We start from the raw sequence: 21,526 nt of genomic DNA, 5'->3' as shown, positions 1-21,526 counted from the left end.
ATCCGTCCAACACTCCCAAGAAGAAAGAAGCTGATACTGCATCACCTACTTGCATGATTCCATGCCTAACCTAAAGTGCAACATTTTAGCCCAAAGACTTACAAAAGTGCATCGCTCTGCTCTGCCACTCTAGATCAACACCAAGAATGAAAATTAAACATATAAAACACATTTGGTCCAAATTCTGAACAGGCAATTAAGGAGTTAAAACAATAGAGGATTCTGTCAGCAGCATATTAATATACTTAGAATTATAAGCCAGAAATATGTCTGTTAAACTTCACCACACAACCATAAAAGAAAAAATTGCTTCACACACAGTGACTGAAAAGGGAGCTGTAGGAATATATGATTTAAAGGAAAAGGAGATAGTTTTACCTTTGATGATCAATTTTCCATTTTTCTTGCTTCCAACGCAGGAAAAGATCCAAACTTTACAGCTTTTATTTTTTAACCCGATGTGCCTTTTGGTGTGTGATGCTCAACTGTTCTGAAATATAACAAAATGCAGTAATTAGATGCAGTGTGTGTGTGTGTCTTAACTCACTCAGTTGTGTCCAACTCTTTGTAATTCCATGGACTACGGTTCGCCAGGCTCTTCTGACCATGGAATTCTCCAGGCAAGAATACTGGAGTGGGTTGCCATTTCCTTCTCCAGGGCATCTTCCCAACCCGGGGATCAAACCTGGGTCTCCCACATTGCAGGCAGATTCTTTACAGTCTGAACCACCAGGGAAGCCCAGATACAAAGCCCTGAAACAAAAAGTTACTTAAGAAGATCACAATGACTCTGGAAGCCGTTAAATTCAATGATGTGAGAAGAGTGTTTCATAGAAAATTACCCTGGCAGAGTTCTCGCACAATGGTACACTTTCCTTTTATGCTTTTCAAAAGAAAATCAACCCTAAAAAATACAAAATAATGTCACCATAATAAATAGGTTTGCTACTCTACCGTCTATTAATACCTTTCTACCATTAACGCTTATATTCTCTTTAAAAAGTAATAAAATGCAAGCATTGGTCATGTCATTTTGTAAGATATATTATACACAAGGTTGTGTTCACTTCCTGTGCAACATTTGTTTTACAATGCAGCAACTAAATAACTGTAACTAAAAAAAAGGGGGGGGGGGTTAACAAGTATCCTTTCCAGGGTAATTCCTTTGATATCACAAGAGGACACCAATCATGGCAGACTCTTCCTAGGAGTATCACTAGATCTAGGTGCCGTGCGTGCTCAGTCACATCTGACTCTTTGCAACCCCAGAGACCATAACCCGCTAGGCTCTTTGGTCCATGGAATTTTCCAGGCAAGAATACTGGAGTGGGTAGTCCTTTCCTTCTGCAGGGGATCTTCCCGACTCAAGGATAGAACCACACCTCCTGCCCTGGCAGGCAGATTCTTTATTACTGAGTCACCTGGGAAGCCCCTACTAGATACTGGCTGAGGCCTAAACCAAACCATTAGCTCCAACTAGTAACAATATTTTCTCATGAAAGCGATAAAATGGAACTTCTAATTGGGCCCAGACTTAAGGAGGGGGATACCTACTATGGTCATATCACATGCTTTCTGCTGACCTATGCTTTTCCTTTCTGAAAAGTCATGAGGCAAGGACTTGTGTTACAGGCACAAATGACTGGTGTTGAAAAAGGAAGGTACCGACAGAGTTCTGTTTCTGTTTGCTTCTAAGCAATATGATTTTGTGGCTTGTGGTAGCACATTCAAATAATGTCAGAGGCACTATGACAGTGTCTGAATAAATGGAGAAATCACTTCACAGAAGAGGACCTAGAGGCCAGAAGAGGTGACAAGGCTTGACTAATTTTATTAAGAGACACAAAGGCAGAATGACATCTCAGAATTTCTGCCTCCAAGTTCAATCCCTTTTGAAACCCATGAGACTCTATTTGTTTCCACAAATCACACTGGTCATCAAAAAGTTCAGGGCTAATACAATTCTCTGCAGAAGTTGTCCCAGCAAGACTGTGAGGCTGGCAAAGTTGACAGGTTGTGAATTAGGATGCCATGGGTGGCTGAAAACAAGAACAATAGGAGCCCAAAAATATCACATATTTTCATAGCACATAAAGCACCTTGGGAATAGAATACTTTCACATGCATCTCGTTTATCTATACTATAAAGGATAGAAATAGTTTTCCATTATCAAAAATGTTCAAGTATAACTATCATTATGAGTCTTCGTTCATATATAATTATTTTGCTAAGTATTCTTAGTGTTGAAGGATACCAGATGAACTCTGAATTTTTTTCCTACATATGAGAAATAGGTTACCCAAGGAGATACTAAAAATATCAATTTTTTAAACATTTGGAACTGATCACTTATTCATTCATAAATATTTAGAAACTATCTTGTGCTAGACATTGTTCTTAATTTTCTATAGAAAAAAATGAAAAGATTATGCAATTTTTGACAGAAACACCCAGAGAAACAATAAAAGTCAATCTTACTACAATTGTGATATTTTCTGATTTGAATATTTAGGTAAACAAATGTCTTAAACAATGGAACACTGGGAGGTTGTCTTAAATGTCATCAAATCTAGTGATTCCAGAGTGGTTGATCACCACAGTTGTCTGGAAAACTGGTAAAAAATACAAACTACAGAATTTCATGTAAGATTGATTAAATCAGTCTGTTCATGAGTAGATTCAGAGAAATGTGCATTTTGCAAAGGCTCCCTGGCTCATTCTCCTGATCAAGCTGAGAAACTTACTGATTCTTGTCCAATCTCCTTATTCTACAGCTGAACAAACTGAAACCAAGGACATGACTTGCCCAAGGCATTGGCCTTTGGTGACAGAATTGAGATTAGAATGCAGAATTTCTGACTCTCTGGTATTTTCTTCCTTTCCCAGAGTCCCTTTTTAATTTTTTTCTTCCTGCCTTTTTTTTTTTCCCCTGTCACGGAGTAGCAATATTTAGTCTCTATATCTGAGAAAGAACAAGAGCAAAGGAAAGGTAAACAAAACTCTCTCTCTCTCTCACACACACACACACACACACACAGTGAAATTTGACCTTAAGTTGTTTGATTTAATGGCAAACTTTCTACTACCCCACTGGGTTGTTACAGAACCAACTACTTGGGCCATCTGCTTGGCCCCTTTCTCTAGGATCTGCCCAGCATCCTACCACCTTCCTCAACCTTCAAAGGCGCCCACTATCCATGTGTGTCATTGAATCCTCACCTCTGGCCTTTGTTGCCTGTGGGGTGGTAAGGGGACCTCAGTAAGAAGATGCCATGAAACCAAGACCTTGGAGGACGTGAGGGGGTTAGTCATGTGCAAGAGAAGGGTGTTTCAGCAGACAGACTGGCCAAGGTTAAGGCCCGAAGGTGGGAGTGTCCCCAGGGGCTGTTCCTGGAATTGCGAGAGGGTCAGTGGGAATGGAGTGACACTGGGAAGTGGGGATCAAAGGCAGAGGAATGAAGGGGTAGCAGGGGGGCTACTGTGTGGGCAGAGGTGGAGGGAGGGTGAATCAAAGGCAGCTCGAGGCTTTTTGGCTTTTACTCTGAAAGTGAAATGGGAGCCACTGCAGGAGGTTGAGCTCAGAATTGATATTAGTTCTGTTTCTATAACCTTATTCCAGCTGCTGCATGGGAAGAGACCACAGGGCCGGCTGCCAGGGTGGAGGCAGGTGGAAAGATCATCTTCTTGGACAGAGATGTCAGCTCAGACTCAGGGGCTGCTGCTAAGGAGGGCTCAGGTCCAGGCTGGGCTTCTTCTGAAGGAGAGTCAAGAGCATCTCCTTATGGACCGGGTGGAGGAGATAAGGAAGGAGGGTGGCAAGGTTGTCCTCAAGGGTTTTAGCCCGCACAATCGGAAGAGGGCAGTACCATCGCTTAGATGAGAAAGGCTGTGGCTAGAGAAGGGGCTTCCCATGTGGTGTTAGTGGCAAAGAACCTGCCTGCCAACCCAGGAGATGCAGGAGACACAGGTTCAACCCCTTAGTCAGGAAGATCCCCTGGAGGAGGACGTGGCAACCCACTCCAGTATTCTTGCCTGGAGAATCCCATGGACAGAGGAGGCTGGCAGGCTACAATCCATGGAGTCGCAAAGAGTTGGACACAAAGCGACTAGAGAAGGCTTTGTGGGGAAAAGGTGAGCTTAATTTGGCCACACTGGCTTTGAGAAAGTCAGTACTAAGCAGGCTTCTCAGGTAGGCCTTGGACATACAATACTGGAATGGAAGCTTCCAGATGGGTTTCTGTCCTCACATGGACAGTATTCTTATTTTCACCTACCACAATGACTATGTGGATGTTAAACACAAAAATACATGTAAAGAACAGTAACTGGTACATAACAGAACTCAGCACATTTTAATTCTCTTCTTTTTCCAGCTTTTACTTTCAAATATTTCTCTATTGACTATAAGATTAAGTCTATCTCTGTGTGAAAAAAAATCAATTTTCCACAAGATGTAATAAAAACCATGCTCTACATTGTGGCAGTCCTTTCTCAAATATGGAGAAAAAACTCTGATGAAATATTAATAATGCTACTCAATAAGTCATAAAGTAGAACTTTCAGGGAGCAAGGTAAATTGTGGTTGGGGCACAAGACTTCTCTCAAATCTTCCTCGATTTTTAGCAACAATCATCCGTCCTTTGGGATAAGAAGATGTGGAAATGGGAGAGATGTGGTCACTGAGCCATAGAAACCAGTGCACAGTTGATGAAGTATAGCTGGGAGCTCTGGAAATTCTAGGAACAATTCTTTAAAGTCTACTATTGTATCTTTAACATGGATTTCTTGATTTATAAGTGCCTCTTCAACTGAACACGTTAAACTCAAAACCATCCAAGTTCATTTTTTGAAGTCTCATGTTTTACTGTAAAATTTTACTCAAATGCATAGACCATAAAACATGGTGTTTGTTTGAAGACCAAGTTAAACTAGCCATCTGCCTCCAGGTCCTCTTACCCTTGCAGATCTTAGAGTAAGAATCAATTTCAGAAGTAGGTCTGCAATTATTCTGTGACTCCCAGATGTCTGAGGCAGCCTCTGATCAAATAAAAAGCAAACGAGGAAGACTAGCGAGTTGCCACTTCCTTTGCAAACCCCTTTGCTACTTGTGTCTTCATCTGTGTTTAAGAAACTTCAAAGCAGGGCGGGACACATGGATGCGCCACCTGGGCAGCTCCATGGGGCTCCATGCTCAGAACAGCCCTATGCTCTGCTTAATGCTTTTGTATTTGAACCAGAGTTCTGTGGGTGCAGTCCAATGGGGGTAATGGAGCATAAACGGGAGCAGGGGCATCAATACCCCTGAACAATAATACACCTGTCCCAGACCTTACTGCCTTATCCACATATAACATGCAAGAAGTTGAATTCTGGTAGATCCATGATTCCTGGGAGGTCAGTGAGATTTGTATGACTATGGCTGATCATCCACCAGCCACGCTTTTCATGGGAACGAGAATCTGCATCCGACTTTGAGAAGGCAACGCTATTCAAAGAAACACCGATGACCAAGAAACCCTATCATAGCCTTTGTTTATTGCATTTTCTCCCTTGTATTAGCCAGCTGCTTATGCTGAAAATGATACATAAAAAGAGAAAGAAAGGGAAATCCACAGTTCTTTTTCTCTTTCAGTCATCAGTAAGCCTAAGGGAGACTGTGTGTGTATCAAGACATGAAATAAAAATGGTAGAATAAGTTTTGTGCAGTGTTTCCACTGTTCTGCTAAGAAAGATGCACATATGCACGATCTATGACATACAAATTGCATGATTCTGTATGAAAGTTAGATAGCCTTATATTTGCATTGCACAGTATAAAGATGAATGGTTAAATTTATGCTAATAATTTAAACTTGTGCTTTTCTTTATACTTGGAACTACATTAGCCAATAAAAAAAATGTTATGACAAGCTGAGAGAGACGGTGGAAGAAAGGAAATGGTTTTAGATTTTTGCACATGTAACAACTCTCTGCCTTGCCTTTTTTCTTTTTTTTTTTTTTTTGGCTGCGCTGTGTCTTCATTGCTGTGGAGGCTTTTCTCTAGTTGCGGTAAGTGGTTTCTTTCTACTCTCCAGTTGCAGTGCATGGGTTTCTCATTGCAGTGGCTTCTCTTGTTGTGGACCACAGGCTCTAGGGCATGTGAGCTCAGCAGTTGTGGCTTCCAGACTCTAGAGCACAGGCTCAGTAGTTGTGAAGCATGGGCTTAGTTGCTCCGAGGCATGTGGGATCTTCCTGGACCAGGGATTGAACCTGTGTCTCCTGCATTGGCGGGTGGTTTCTTTACTACTGAGTCACCAGGGATGCCCTGTCCTGCTTTTTGAATCTAAGGGCCCTGCCCTTAGATTTTGCTCTGGCCCCTGCTAATTACTTAGTCATTTACACTCACCCTGTTGTCATGAGCTGGCACAGACTCTAACAAGAGCTTCAAGCATTATTAAATTATGGTTTAAGCACTGTATAAAGAATTTTGGAAATGGACTATCTGCTTCTGAAAATCCTGGAATAAATGTGAATTAAATGAATCTAGTCTCTCTTCTCCTCAAATGTCCCAATGTCTTCTTTACCAGTTGACTCTTTGAACATTTGATCAAAGTTCCCTACCGCAAGCCAACTCACCTTAGATGTCCCTCAGTTTTAATTTCTAATTTAATTTAATTTTAATCTTCCATTTGAAACTCCATTGCCTTCAAGGTCAAATCCTCAGTTGGAGAAGAGAGAAAAGTAAAAAATGAAAGTGATTTACTTTGAAGTGTAAACAATGTAGACATCTGACACCTTCAAAGGATATTTACATTCTAAAGCTGAACTTATGTATTGTACTTTGTAAGAAACAATGCTTGTAAAGGAGAAAATTTTCTATTACTCTCTGCTAAGAAGGCCCTTCTACCCCGATCTAATTGAATAATAAGCCAACCTATTTCTGAAAAAGTACATGTTTTGCTTTTTATTGAAGTATAGCCACTGCACAATATTATGCAGTATAGTTGCTGCACAATATTATGTAAGTTACGGGTGTATGATATAGTAATTCACAAATTTTAAAGGTTATATTACCTTCACAGTAATTGTAATTGGTTATCCTCCACGTGTTGTAAAATATATCCTTGTAGTTTATTTTATAGCTAGTCTGTACTTCCCAATCCCTTACCCTTCTCTTGTCCCTCTCCACTTTCCTTTCCCCACTGGTAACCACTAGTTTCTTCTCTTTGTCTGTGAATCTGCTTTTGTTATATTCACTATTTTGTTATATTTTTAAGATTCCATAAGAGTGATATCATACAGTATTTGTCTCTCTCTGACCTATTTCATCTAACATAATGCCCTCCACGTCCATCCAAATAGCTACAAGTGGCAAGATTTCATTCTTTTTCATGGCTGAGTAGTATTCCACTGTGTATGTGTATGCACACAAAAACACATATACTACGTTTTCTTTATCCATTCATCTGTTGATGGACACTCAGGTTGCTTCTATGTCTTGGCTGTTGCAAATAATGCTGCTATGAACACTGGAATGCATGTATCTTTTTGAACTACTGTTTTGAGGGGATATATATCCAGGAATGGAATTGCTGGGTCATACAGTAGTTCCATTTTCAGTTTTTTGAGAAACCTCCACAGTGTTTCCACAGTGCTTATTCCAATTTATATTCTCACCAATAGGGTATGAGAGTTCCCCTTCCTCCACATTTTCACCAACATTTTTTTTTATGATGGCCATTCTGACAGGTGCTATCAGTGAGGTGTTATCTCATTGTGGTTTTGGTTTACATTTCCCTAATGATTAGCCATGTTGAGCATATTTTCACATTCCTGTTGGCCATGGGCATGTCCTCTTTGGAAAAATGTCTATTCATTTCTTCTGACCATTTTTAATTGGGTTGTTTTTGTACACAATTTTTTAAAAAATGAGGTGTGCTCAGACATATCCAAAATTTCCCAATCAACTGGAAAAGGATTCAGTCATGAAACACACAGGCTTTCTTCATGTCTCTTTAAAGCTTACCACAAAGAAATACACTTTAAAGTGCTAGCTGCAAACTTAGCCTCTATTTTATTCTTTATTTGATCTGCATTCTTTCCATCCTGTCTTCACATCTCAACTTATTTTGTGACAGCTTTGCAGCTTCAAGAATTTGGCTAAACGGCCCTCTGTGCTGAGATGTCCGGGTACTGCCCCCGCCCCTGACTCACTTCTCTGCACAGAATAATTTGGGGCTCATCGGTAAACACACGGTAGGTAATGACTCCCTGTGGTATCACAGCTACTGCCTGATTACAAAAAGACTGATAATCTGTTTACAACTAACTGTTAGGGCACGATTAAGCCATATCTTTTAACCCACATAGCTGATGATGAAAAGACCTTTTCTGTATGGCAGCTTTCTTAAAACAAGTTTCACCACCCAAGAATAAACTAGAGACTCTGTGATATTTATCATCCATGATCTTCTTTTCTCCTATCTCAAAGTTCAGTATGTTTACAAGTAATTTTTAAAAAACCGCAAACAAACAACCCCCCTCTCCCAAGCCCCTAGACTATGATGATCTCCTTGGTCCTACTGGATCCGCGCTGCTTTCTCTTCATTCACCAGGCTTGCAGTCTTCTGCGTCCCTTTCAATTTCCCCTCCCTCTGTGTGAACTTAATGGAACAAAATAAGAATAGCTTCATTTATTGAGTGCTGATTATCCACTAGACATTGCTCTAAGCACATTACATGGATTGTTCCACTGAAAATTTACAATAACCCTAAGAGGGAGGTGCTATTATTAGCTCCATTTTATGGATGAGAAAACTGAGATGCAGAGATGGTTAGAAACTGACCAAATTATTAATGTTAGTGAGTAAAGGTACGGGCTTATTTATATCAGACCTGGACAGTCTGATCTCGTACATGTACTCAAGCACTACTTCACCTCTTGGTGGTTACCTCCAGCCAAATATATAGATTTATCTTTCATCGATTCATTTCTATCCACCTGCCTAATTCCTTTATATCAGCCTGGCTGTAAGACTTTAAAAGCTTACCCTGTCCCTAAAACTATCAATAAATTATTTCATTTAGATATTATCATTATTCCATTTTACTGATGCCAAAATGGAGGCACAGAAATTAAATTACTTGGCCAAGGTCACAGAAAATATTGGAAGTAGGATTTAAATCTAGTTCTTTTTTTTTTTTTAATCATTGTGCTATATTTTACTCTTCTGTGTCAGATTCAGTTTTCCTTTTTCTTAAAAATCACTATTTCATGCCAGAGTATACAAAAGCCTTTTCTTTTTTTCCCCTTTCTTTTAGTAAGCTGATGATTAGTTCAATTGTTAGAGCCAAAATTTTAGTAGCCAGGGACCCAAGTCTTAGTTCCAAACCCCAGACATGCCAGTTGGCAAAACGGGTTCCAGGGCCACAAATTCTACTTTTGTTTCTAAGCAGTCACTTCCCAAAACCATCCTGCAAATCACCAATCAGTGTGTTATGTACTTTTAAACATGGACTGGGCTTTATCATTCATAAAATCTAATTTCTTCATTTCAGAGATAAGAAAGGCACAGAGAGATTGAGTATCATACTTGAGATCACAGCAGCAGATTAGTAGCAGAGCCAAGACAATTATTAAGATTTCCTAATATGAAAACTGGGGTCTTCATCCTATACGAAGGCAGCCTTAAAAAAATATATTCAACCAAGATCTAGGGGTTACTATGTGCCAAGTGCTATTCCACGTACTGCGGAAGGGACAGCAAATAAGAAAAATTCCTTTCCTGGTGGAGTTTTATAATCTGGCATCACGAGTAGGAAATGGCAACCCGCTCCAGTATTCGTGCCTGGAAAATTCCATGGACAGAGGAGCCTGGCAAGCTATAATCCATGGAGTTGCAGAGTTGGACATGACTGACTGAGCACACATATCATAATGATACAATAAACTATTAAAAAAATTATAGTTGCTTTACAATGCTGTATTAGTTTCTGCTGTACAGCAAAGTGAATCAGCTGTATGAAAAGAATATCCCCTCTTTTTTGGATGTCCTTCCCATTTAGGTCACCACAGCGCTGTGTAGAGTTCTCTGTGCTGTACAGTAGGTTCTCATTAGGTATCTATTTTGGACATAGTAGTGTATATGTATCAATCCCAGTCTCCCAATTCATCCCACCCCCCGCCTCCTTGGTATCCATATGCTTGTTCTCTACATCTGTGTCTCTATTTTTGCCTTGCAAACAAATTCATTACTATCATTTTCTAGATTCCACATATACGCATTAATATATTATATTTGCAGCACTAATTACAATAGCTTAGGACATGGCAGCAACCTAAATGTCCATCAACAGAGGAATGGATAAAGATGATATCAGTCAGTTAGTTCAGTCATGTCCAACTCCCTGCAACCCTATGGACTGCAGCACGCCAGCATGCCGTGTCCATCACCAACTCCCAGAGCTTAAAGATGGTGTGAGACACACACACACACACACGAATATTACTCAGCCATAAAAAGGAATGAAATTGTGCAATTTGCAGAGACATGGATGAACCTAGAGACTGTCATACAGATCTAAGTAAGTCTGAAAGAGAAAAACAAGTATTATATATGGACTTCATTTTAAAATAATGTGACATTACATAATTTAAGTTAGTTGGAATCTAATCATTGGTTTTTTTTTAAAGTGGTTATTTAACAAGCACTGGCTTGAAATATGGAAGCCATCATAGCTGGAAGAACCTGTGCTATCTACTACTTTGTACATATACTCAAAGCCCATCATTACACATAAATAGGGGTGGTGTGGGTTTCGTGGTACCAACAGACAGATGGAAAAGATAAGGTGCCTGCCCTCAAGGAGTTTTAAAATGAAGCATGAGCCACTTAGATTAGAGGAGAGGGTTCCCCCTTAGATTAAACCTCTTTAAGCAAATTCTTTAATATTTAAAAATCATCTTTCACTCTGTAACAGTTAAAACTCATTCTCTATCAGTTCAGTTCAGTTTAGTCGCTCAGTCATGTCTGACTCTTTGCAACCCCACAAGTCGCAGCACGCCATGCCTCCCTGTCCATCACCAACTCCCGAAGTTCACTCAGACTCACGTCCATCAAGTCAGTGATGCCATCCAGCCATCTCATCCTCTGTTGTCCCCTTCTCCTCCTGCTCCCAATCCCTCCCAGCATCAGAGTCTTTTCCAATGAGTCAACTCTTCGCATGAGGTGGCCAAAGTACTGGAGTTTCAGCTTTAGCATCATTCCTTCCAAAGAAATCCCAGGGCTGATCTTCAAAATGGACTGGCTCGATCTCCTTGCAGTCCAAGGGACTCTCCAGAGTCTTCTCCAACACCACAGTTCAAAAGCATCAATTCTTCGGCGCTCAGCCTTCTTCACAGTCCAATTCTCACATCCATATTCTCTATAGCTGCTGTTAATTGCAACTAGAGTCAGACAAATCACCTGAAATCCTGAGGCCCCAGTTAAAATTTTCTGAAACTGATCTAGTTAAAGTCTTTTTAAATGATGCATACCTTATTTTGTGTCAACTTGGACAGTGGCAGAAAGATAATAACAGTAAAATGTAAATTGCCTTTGAAATCAACATACCACTCTTCCTCTTGCCAGTAATTATTGTAACAAAGTCACAAAATTGAGCTCTTGGTCACAAAGGCTGGCTGCATTTGCTATTAGTCTGAAAAGAAACAGCCATTCTAAAGCTATTTCAATAATAGAAAACAAAAAGCAGTGTGATTTAAAGTACTATACTAAGCCTATTCTTTAATTACAATATTTTGCAACGTCAGTAACACCATTATCTGCAGTAACTAGGGATTAAAAAATATATGATATAGTTATGTTTTGATCACAAACTAGGCTTATGGTTGTCTTCCAAGATACTAAATGCTTCAGTCCATCTCTCCCACTTAATAAGTATGTCGAGTAGATGAGACTGATATTATGTTCCCTTGAAGTCTCTGAACAGAGGGTCAATACTAAAGCATCCTGATTAAATCCCAGCAACAGAGACACATCAGAAGCCAGTATGTATGCTGTTACCAGTTCCTAACCGCCTTTGCTCCCGATCCCACATACATGCAGAGCTACAGAGGATGTGCTATTCACAATATGTTTTCATCTCTCATGAATGCCTTATTTGCTGCTTCTGAAAGTGAAAGTCTCTCAGTTGTGTCCAACTCTTTGCGGCCCTGTAGACTATACAGTCCATGGAATTCTCCAGGCCAGAATCCTGGAGTGGGTAGCCTTTCCCTTCTCCAGCAGATCTTCCCAACTTAGGGATTGAATCAAGGTCTCCCACATTGCAGGTGTATTCTTCACTAGCTGAGCCACAAGAGAAGACCATGAATACTGGAGTGGGTAGCCTATCCCTTCTCCAGCAGATCTTCCTGACCCAGGAATTGAACTGGGGTCTCCTGAATTGCAGGCAGATTCTTTACCAACTGAGCTACCAGGGAAACCCTTCTGAGAGGGTAAATATACAAGAATTCACACTCAGAAAATGTCCTGAATGGCAACTTTTGGAGAAACATCTAAAGAGTTAGCAAATGTGGCTGAATGAACTTTTATCATTCATTCTTACATTCTTCACTGTGTCTTTAAAAAAACCCAGCAAGGGAACCATGTTTCAGATGGCAAGGCTAGCTAATCTGTGTGAAAGCATCCTGGGAAAAACTGAAGACAAAAGGATGGCAGGAGGCAGAGGATAAGATGGTTAGACAGCATCACCGATTGAATGGACATGAATTTGAGTAAACTCCAGGAGATAGTGGAGGACAGGGAAGCCTGGTGAGCTGCAGTCCATGGGGTTGCAAAGAGTCGGACACAATTTACTGACTAAACAATAACAATGCTGGAACTGTCAAGTGCCCATTATAAACAAAAGAAAACAAAGCCCCGGAAAATGACAAGTGTTCACAATAATGTGGAAAAATTGGAACCGATGTGCATGGTTCATGAGATTCAGTAGTGAAAAGCCAAGCAATCTGATTAAAAACGGGCAGAGGAACTGAATATACATTTTCCAAAGAAGACATACAGATGGTCAACGAGCACATGGAAAAAGTGCTAAACATCATTAATCATCATGGAATGCAAATAAAATCACGATGAGACAGCACCTCAAATCTGTTAGAATGGCGATCATGAAAATATAAGAGATAAGTGTTCATGAGGATGTGGAGAATAAAGAACACTGCGCACTGTTGATGGAAATGTATGGAAAGAGTTGGAGATTATTGAAAATATTAAATACAGAACTTTCATATGATCCAGGAGCCCCACTTCCGGGTATGTTTCAAAGAAATGAAAATTGGATTGCAAACAGGTATCTGCACTCCCATGTTCACTGCAGCATCATTAACAATAGCCAAGATGTGTAAACAACTGTCCATCAATGGATGAATGGATACACACACACAAATGAAATATTCCTCAGTCATGATAAAGAAGAAAACCTTCCCATTAGTGACAATATGGATGGACCTTGAGGACACTGTGCTAAGTGAAATAAGTCAGACAAGAAAAAGAGAATACTACAGGATATCACTTAAACGATTCGTGGAGTCTAAAATAACTGAACTCATAGAAATAGAGAGTAGATGAGTATTTGCCAAGGGCTGAGAGATGTAGGAAATGGAGAGATGTTAGTCAAGTACAAAGCTTCAGTTATAGGATGAGTAAGTTCTGGGGATCTAATGTACAGTATGGTTGGTTAGTATAGCCAATAATACTGTGTTGTATATTCAAAAGTTACGAAGAGAGTAGACATTAAAAGTTCTTAGCACAAAAAATGGAAAGGCAATCATGTGACATGATAGAAGTGTCAATCAACATTATGGTGGTAACCATTCAGTAATATGTAAGTTTACCAAATCAACCATTTGTATAATTTATATTTACTTAATGTTATATGTAATTATAGGCTTCCCTGGTGGCTCAGCAGTAAAGAACTTACTGGAAATGTAGGAGACATAGGTTCAATCCCTAGGTTGGGAAGATCCCCTGGAGTAGTAAATGGCAACCCCTTCTAGTATTCTTGCCGGGGAAATTCCAGGGATGGAGGAGCCTGGTGGGGTATACAGTCCATGGGGTCACAAAAGAGTCATAAGTGACTCAACACCAACAATATGTAAGCGTATCTCAATAAAGTTGGAAATAAAATAACAAAACGCTGAAGCCACTGCAAAAAACAATATGGTGCTTCCTCAAAAAGCTAAATACTAAATTAGCATGTGATCCAAGAATTCTCCTCTAAGTCTATACCCGAAAGAATCAAAAGTAGGGACTCAAAGAGATATTCACAACAGCATTACTTGAAAAAGCCAAAAGGTGAAAATAACTCACATATCCATTAACGAATGAAAAACAAACGTAATCCTAGAATGGAATATTATTCAGCCTTATGAAATGCTGATGCATGCTACAGCATGGGTACGCTTAGAAGACATTAAGTGAAATAAACCAGACACAAAGTGACACGTATTGCAAGATTCCACTTATATGAGGTTCCTAGAACAAACACTTTCATCAAGAGGCTCTTTGGTTCTTCCTCACTTTCTGCCATAAGGGTGGTGTCATCTGCATATCTGAGGTTATTGATATTTCTCCCGGCAATCCTGATTCCAGCTTGTGTTTCTTCCAGTCCAACGTTTCTCATGATGTAGTCTGCATATAAGTTAAATAAGCAGGGTGACAATATACAGCCTTGACGTACTCCTTTTCCTATTTGGAACCAGTCTGTTGTTCCATGTCCAGTTCTAACTGTTGCTTCCTGACCTGCATACAAATTTCTCAAGAGGCATATCAGGTGTTCTGGTATTCCCATCTCTTTTAGAATTTTCCACAGTTTATTGTGATCCACATAGTCAAAGGCTTTGGCATAGTCAATAAAGCAGAAATAGATGCTTTTCTGGAACTCTCTTGCTTTTTCCACGATCCAGCACATGTTGGCAATTTGATCTCTGGTTCCTCTGCCTTTTCTAAAACCAGCTTGAACATCAGGAAGTTCACGGTTCACATATTGCTGAAGCCTGGCTTGGAGAATTTTGAGCATTACTTTACTAGCGTTTGCTTAAAGCTCAACATTCAGAAAACAAAGATCATGGCATCTGGTCCCATCATTTCATGGGAAATAGATGGGGAAACAGTGGAAACAGTATCAGACTTTATTTTTCTGGGCTCCAAAATCACTACAGATGGTGACTGCAGCCATGAAATTAAAAGACGCTTACTCCTTGGAAGGAAAGTTATGACCAACCTAGATAGTATATTCAAGAGCAGAGAGATTACTTTGCCAATAAAGGTCCATCTAGTCAAGGCTATGGTTTTTCCTGTGGTCAGGTATGGATGTGAGAGTTGGACTGTGAAGAAGGCTGAGCGCCGAAGAATTGATGCTTTTGAACTGTGGTGTTGGAGAAGACTCTTGAGAGTCCCTTGGACTGCAAGGAGATCCAAACCAGTCCATTCTGAAGGAGATCAGCCCCGGGATTTCTTTGGAAGGAATGATGCTAAAGCTGAAACTCCAGTACTTTGGCCACCTCATGCAAAGAGTTGACTCATTGGAAAAGACTCTGATGCTGGGAGGGATTGGGGGCAAGAGGAGAAGGGGACATCAGAGGATGAGATGGCTGGATGGCATCACTGACTCGATGGACGTGAGTCTGGGTGAACTCCGGGAGTTGGTGATGGACAGGGAGGCCTGGCATGCTGCGATTCATGGGGTCGCAAAGAGTCGGACACGACTGAGCGACTGATCTGATCTGATCTGAGAACAAACAAATTCACACAGAGAGAAAGAATGGCGAGAGAAATGGAGAGTTTAGTGATACAGAATTTCAGTCTGGGATAATGCAAAAGTTCTGGAGGTGAAAGTGATGATCATGAATGTATTTAACACCACTGAACTGGATATACTTAAATGTGGTTAAAATGGTGACTGTTAACGTATATTTTACCACAATAAAAACAATATAAATAAATCAAGAAAAATGCAAAACTAATTAATCTACAGAAAGGTAAGAAAAGACAAATAGAAGAACAAGAACGAGAGGAAACAAGCAGAAAACAAGTAAAGAAATGGCCAACTTATACACTACCATTTCAGCAAGTATCTTAATTACACATTGTCTAAATACACTACCTAAAAGATGGAGATTTATAGAGTGAATGAATACATGACCCAACTAAATGCCATTTATAAGAAACCCACTTTGAGTCCAATAGAAAAAAATATAGCATGCAAACATTAATTTTAAAAAACAGGTGTGGTTATACTGATATCGGATAAAGTAGTCATCAGAACAAGGACAATTACTAGAGAAAAAGAGAGACATAACAAAATGATGCAAACACCAATCTGGTAGGAAGACATAATATCCTATTCCTACATGTGTATCAACAATTAGAGCTTGAAAACATGACCCTGAATATCAGGGAAACTGATGTTACTCTAAAGAAAAATAGAGAAACCCGAATTATGGTTGATGACTTCCAACACCCTCCTCTCAAAACTGATAAAATGGTTTTAAGAAAATCAGCAAAAATATAGAGGATCTAAGCAACACAGTCAACTAACTGAGCCACGCTGCCATATGAGAACACTACACCCAACAATAGCTGAGCACACAGTTTTTTTCTCGAAACACTCACTGGACCTTTACCAAGACTGACCAGCTCTTGGCCATAAAACCAACTTCAACAAAATTTAAAGTAGTGAAATCACACACAGTGTGTTTTCTGATCTATGGAATCAAATCAGAAATTAGCAATAGAAGGCTAACAAAATTTCTAAATGTGCCAATATTAAAATAGAGACTTCTAAATAATCCATGTGTCAAAGAGCAAGTCTCAAAGAAGTTTTTAAAAATATCAGGCTGAACGAAAATAAAAACTTAAAATACATGGGATGCAGTTAAAGCCATGCTCAGAGAGAAATTTCTATTCTTTCACTAGAAATGAGGAAAGGTCTTAAATCAGTAATCTAAATTCCCATGTGAGAAACTAGAAAAAGATGAGCCAAATAAACCCAAAGCAGAAGAGCAGAAATAGAGATATCAGTGAAACAGAAAGCTTATTGTTTGGCGGGGTTGAGGGGGCGGGAATCAACAAAATTTATAAAGTTTTAACAAGACTGACAAAGCTAAAGGATGCATATCACAAAGTTCAAAAATGACACAAATAATAACATAGATTCTGAAACTATTAAAAAGAAAATAAAAGAATACAATGGAAAACTTTTCTAAGAAATTCAACAACTTGGGGAAAAAAGGACCAATTTCCTCGAAGACTATAAGCCTACAAAACAGCTTAGAGGTGACAAATAATATCAATAGCCCTATAACCAAAGAAACTCATTTCATAATTTCAAACTACTAAAAAAGATATTGCCAAACCCAGATAGATTCCTTGGAAAATCATACCATACATTTAAAGACATAGCCAATTTTCACAATCTTGTCTAGAAAACAGAAACACAAGGACTTCCTTATTTTATAATATTTTATATTATCAAAACCAAAGAAAGCACAAAATAATAAAACTTCAGACCAATATCTCTCATGAATATAAATGCAAAAGTCCTCAACAAGAGTTGTTCTGCCATGTTACACAACTCATACTTCAGGCCATCTAAAAAGCACTTATGGGAGTAAATAAGAATAACATCGTGTCCTTCCCTCCCAAATACTGTCCTCCCGAAAGAATCATTCATGTTATTTTGCACATCTTGAAATAGAACACTAGTGTTTGTCAGATCTTTACATTTCTTTGTCTGCTTTTGTGGGGAGGGTAGATGGAAGGGGGAGATGAGGACACAGCTTGAGACCAACATATGTTTCTGTTCTTATTCCTTCACTGAGCTCGGCTTCTAAATATACCATAATTTTAAGGCTTAAATATGCAGAGGAATAAATACATTATACCATCATGAATTGGATATGGAAACTATTCATGCTTTGAAGTTCTTTTCAGTTATCATTTTCTATCTAGAAGGCAAAAATCTTACCTTTTATTCAAGAATACAATATTTTTATTGCAAAAATTTTATGTGTATTTACATATATGTATATACCTCACTCAGATGTTAAAGAAAATGCCTACAGTACAAGAGACCCGGGTTTGATCCCTGGGTTGGGAAGATCCCCTGAGAAGGGCATGGCAACCCACTTCAGCATTCTTTCCTGGAGAATTTCATGGATAGAGGAGGCTGTTGGGCCATAGTCCATGGGGTCACAGAGAGTCAGACATTACTGAGTGACTAACACTTTCACTGTGTATCTCAGTAGTCTGAAAAGACCTATATGTATAAAAAATTACTTGAAATTAATGTTCAATTGTGTTCTCTGCGACCCAAATACATTCAGCCCCTTTAACTGCTAAAGGCAGAAAGCAATTTGGGGGCAGGGATTATTGAGATAAGAAAAAAAAAATTCACTCAGCAGCTGAGAAGCAATGTTTTTAGGAAGTGATTCAATGTATTTGCTAAAATAAATTTTACTTTGGAAATGTCAAATTCACTCAGAAACATATTTTCCAGCACAGTAATGACAAGGGATGGTCCTTATATGCTTCTAAGAAGTAATATCTATATTCCTCAATATTAAGCCAATTTACTTATGTCCCATTTATAAGCCTACTTGTGAATATATATTTAGAAAAATTACACATTCAGGTCCTGTCCTGTTTAAATAAACAGACTAGTGACTAAGTCACTAGGGCACAGAAGCTCCCAGATCTTGTTTTCCAAAGGTTGTTTCTCCTGGCATTTGGGGAAAAAAGAAAGATCAAGAAGGGAGAGGATCATCATCATCATGAATTTCTTTTTTAAATTTTTTCTCTCTTAAAAGAGTTTCAGATTTTGACAATTTGTAAGTTTGGCATTTGTATGAAATATTCAATTAATGTCACCATATCATGGAGACAAGAAGAACTCATTAGAAAATTGGTTTGATAGTACAGAAGATTTACCAGAGACACATGTTATCTCGAAGGCAGAGAGGAGAGCAGAGAATTGCATTTATGGCAAATAAATCCCAAACAGCAGTCATTATATTTGTTTTCACAGCTGCCAATGAAGGTGATGGAACGTGGACCCCTCCAACTTGAAATAACTTTTCTGTTCATGAGAACTGTGTAAACATCAGCATTCATCCCTTTCTCTCTCTCTGAATCTCATGACTGAAGAGTCCCATGTCCTGCATACAGGCAAGTTCCTAAATACACCTCCATCTAGCGCTGCATGTGAGTCTATGCGCCTGTGCCCTGCACAGACCACTTGAATTCTTAACAAGTTTTCTAAAGAGAGAAACAGGCGGATTCCTTTGTGTCTAATTTCAGTTTTTTCAAAGCTGATCAACATTATTGAGCTTACCCATCGAATTAAGATAAAACAGCATGATTCAACACAGAAAAATGTCAACTGCTGAACATAAGGGTGCTGAAATAACCAATCCTAGTCTGGCAAACACCCAAGGCAACCCCCATAGCAACAGAGCTGATGGCATAGCAACGGCAGCTGCCTCACCACACAAAAATTAGAAGAAATATTCTTGGAAAAAAGTGTAATCCACGTTAAAGTCAAATATGACATTTTTCTTCAACAATTAAAAAAACCCTAGTGAGAATGCATATGTTCAACGATACTATTCCTTAGCAACTGTAAATGCTCCAGTGCAGGGTGAGAGCCATTTGATGGCAGCACTCAAGACCAAGAGCTTTGAAGCAAAAACTTCCTAGGTTGTTCTCAGCCAAACTGTTATGTGCCTTGAAAAGTTAGAGCACAATTTTTTAACTATTTTGCTAAGATAAAAAGTTTTCCATAATTTTTTAAGGAATCATTTCAAAGAAAAAAAAATTACTGTAGTTACAAATCTACTTCAGCAGCACCTGAGGAATATTAAGATCTAAAATGAAATATATTGAATAAAAAAATCAATATTCTATAATTTCATTACCATGAAAATAGGGAGAATTTGATTTGACAGGCCTAGGAGCTGAGGATTTGCACCTATTATAGCCACATTTCACATCTGATCACTGGACATTTCCAGAGGGCAGGCAACTCTGATTCTTTCCCTTGTGATTCAAAGGCCAATGTAGCCATCCATAACACAGTCTCAATCTTGGAAGGAACAATGCCTGTGAACACCAGCTCTTTTCTGAGTTTGGATGAAAACATCTTCCTGAGGGATCCAGGGCATCTGAAGGTGAGACAGCAGCTAGAAGAGCCAAGAGCAGAATGAGTTTAACGTTCTTGGATAGACCATCACATCAGCTAGGCTGTGTGGGACTCAAGGTCTTGTACAGAGCCTTCCGTGGGTATTCCATGCTGATTTTATCTAGAAGCCCCTATGATTATAGGCAGTCAAGGCAGACTTTCAAACTTGTCTCCGAAATGGATCAGGTCCTTTCTCACTAGGGGAGGTGAGGTGGCCATGGAATGTCTCTCTTTCCAGGGTTAGTAAGTGTATGGGTAGACTGGGAAGATGTCCAACCACTTCAAGCTTTCATTATTTTAATCAATTAATTTTCCTCTTCTTCTATCTGAAAATTAGTAAACCCAAGTTCTACTTCCTAAAGTTTGAAGAGTACCTCAAATATTCTTCCTATGAAACATGACCCCACAGCCCACTCCAACCACAAAGTCTCAACCAAAAGGAGGAAGAGAATGCACACGTGAAGCCAGTGAGACTGCGGCCTGGGAAACCTCTTGAGTTGATGAGAGAGAAGATAATGAAGTGAACAGAAGCTGGTAGGAGCATGAGATCTGTAACGGCTACTCAGAATTCTCTCCCACACAAAATGGCAATTTCAAATGTATGGTCCTTTCCCTCCCTCTCCCATGACTGCACCCAGCTGGATCCACTCAGGGCTTCTCCCGGCTTCCCAGATATATCTAGTTTCTTTATCCACAGAGGAAAAACCCGTGTCAATATTCATATAAATTCCACTTTACTTTCTGCACCCCTACCTCTGACTTCCATTTCTTCCACCTTCCCCTCTGAAAGAGAGAAATAAATTATTCCTTTAGAAGTAGGACTTACCCAGTCTCTACCCTCTGCCCCTAACCTCTTCGGATGAACCAGACATCTGATTCTTCGTCTGCAGGCTTCCCTTGTGGCTCAGTGGTAAAGAATCTGCCTGCCAGTGCAGGACATGCGGGTTCAATCCCTGGTCAGAAAGATCACCTGGAGGAGGAAAATGGCAAACCTGCTCCAGTATTCTTGCCTGGAAAATTCCATGGATAGAGGAGCCTGGTCGATGAGACCAAGGGATAGAGTCCTTAGGGTTGCAAAGAGTCGGACATGACTTGGCGACTGAGTACACACGCATGCCACAGGGTGCGAGTCCTAGGTGTCTTGAACTACCCACAATATTCCTAACCATCTTAACCCTAATTATATCCTAGCCCATACTGGAGCCCATCTTTTTCCCAGAAAGAGGTTTCCCATCTGTCTCCAGAAGTCTACTCGTTAGGTCAGGGACTGACGGCTGCCCTGAGCTGCCTGGACTCACTCTTTAATTTTAC

The 21,526-nt window shown here is 39.6% G+C and overlaps 1 protein-coding gene across 4 annotated transcripts in view; it reads right to left on the bottom strand.

Annotated features, from left to right (window-relative positions):
- The window catches only part of DLGAP1 (DLG associated protein 1), a 785,192-nt gene that overhangs the window by 517,032 nt on the left and 246,634 nt on the right, over window positions 1-21,526 (bottom strand). For all 4 annotated transcript variants that reach the window (XM_006071833.4, XM_044934621.2, XM_044934623.2 and 1 more), the window contains one exon: window positions 379-490. The gene's annotated coding sequence lies outside the window, so the exon portion shown is untranslated. The remainder of the gene's footprint in view (window positions 1-378; window positions 491-21,526) is intronic.

Source organism: Bubalus bubalis, chromosome 22 (genome assembly GCF_019923935.1).
Source record: "Bubalus bubalis isolate 160015118507 breed Murrah chromosome 22, NDDB_SH_1, whole genome shotgun sequence".
Taxonomy (NCBI): domain Eukaryota; kingdom Metazoa; phylum Chordata; class Mammalia; order Artiodactyla; family Bovidae; genus Bubalus; species Bubalus bubalis.
This window is presented reverse-complemented; position numbering and strand designations above follow the sequence as displayed.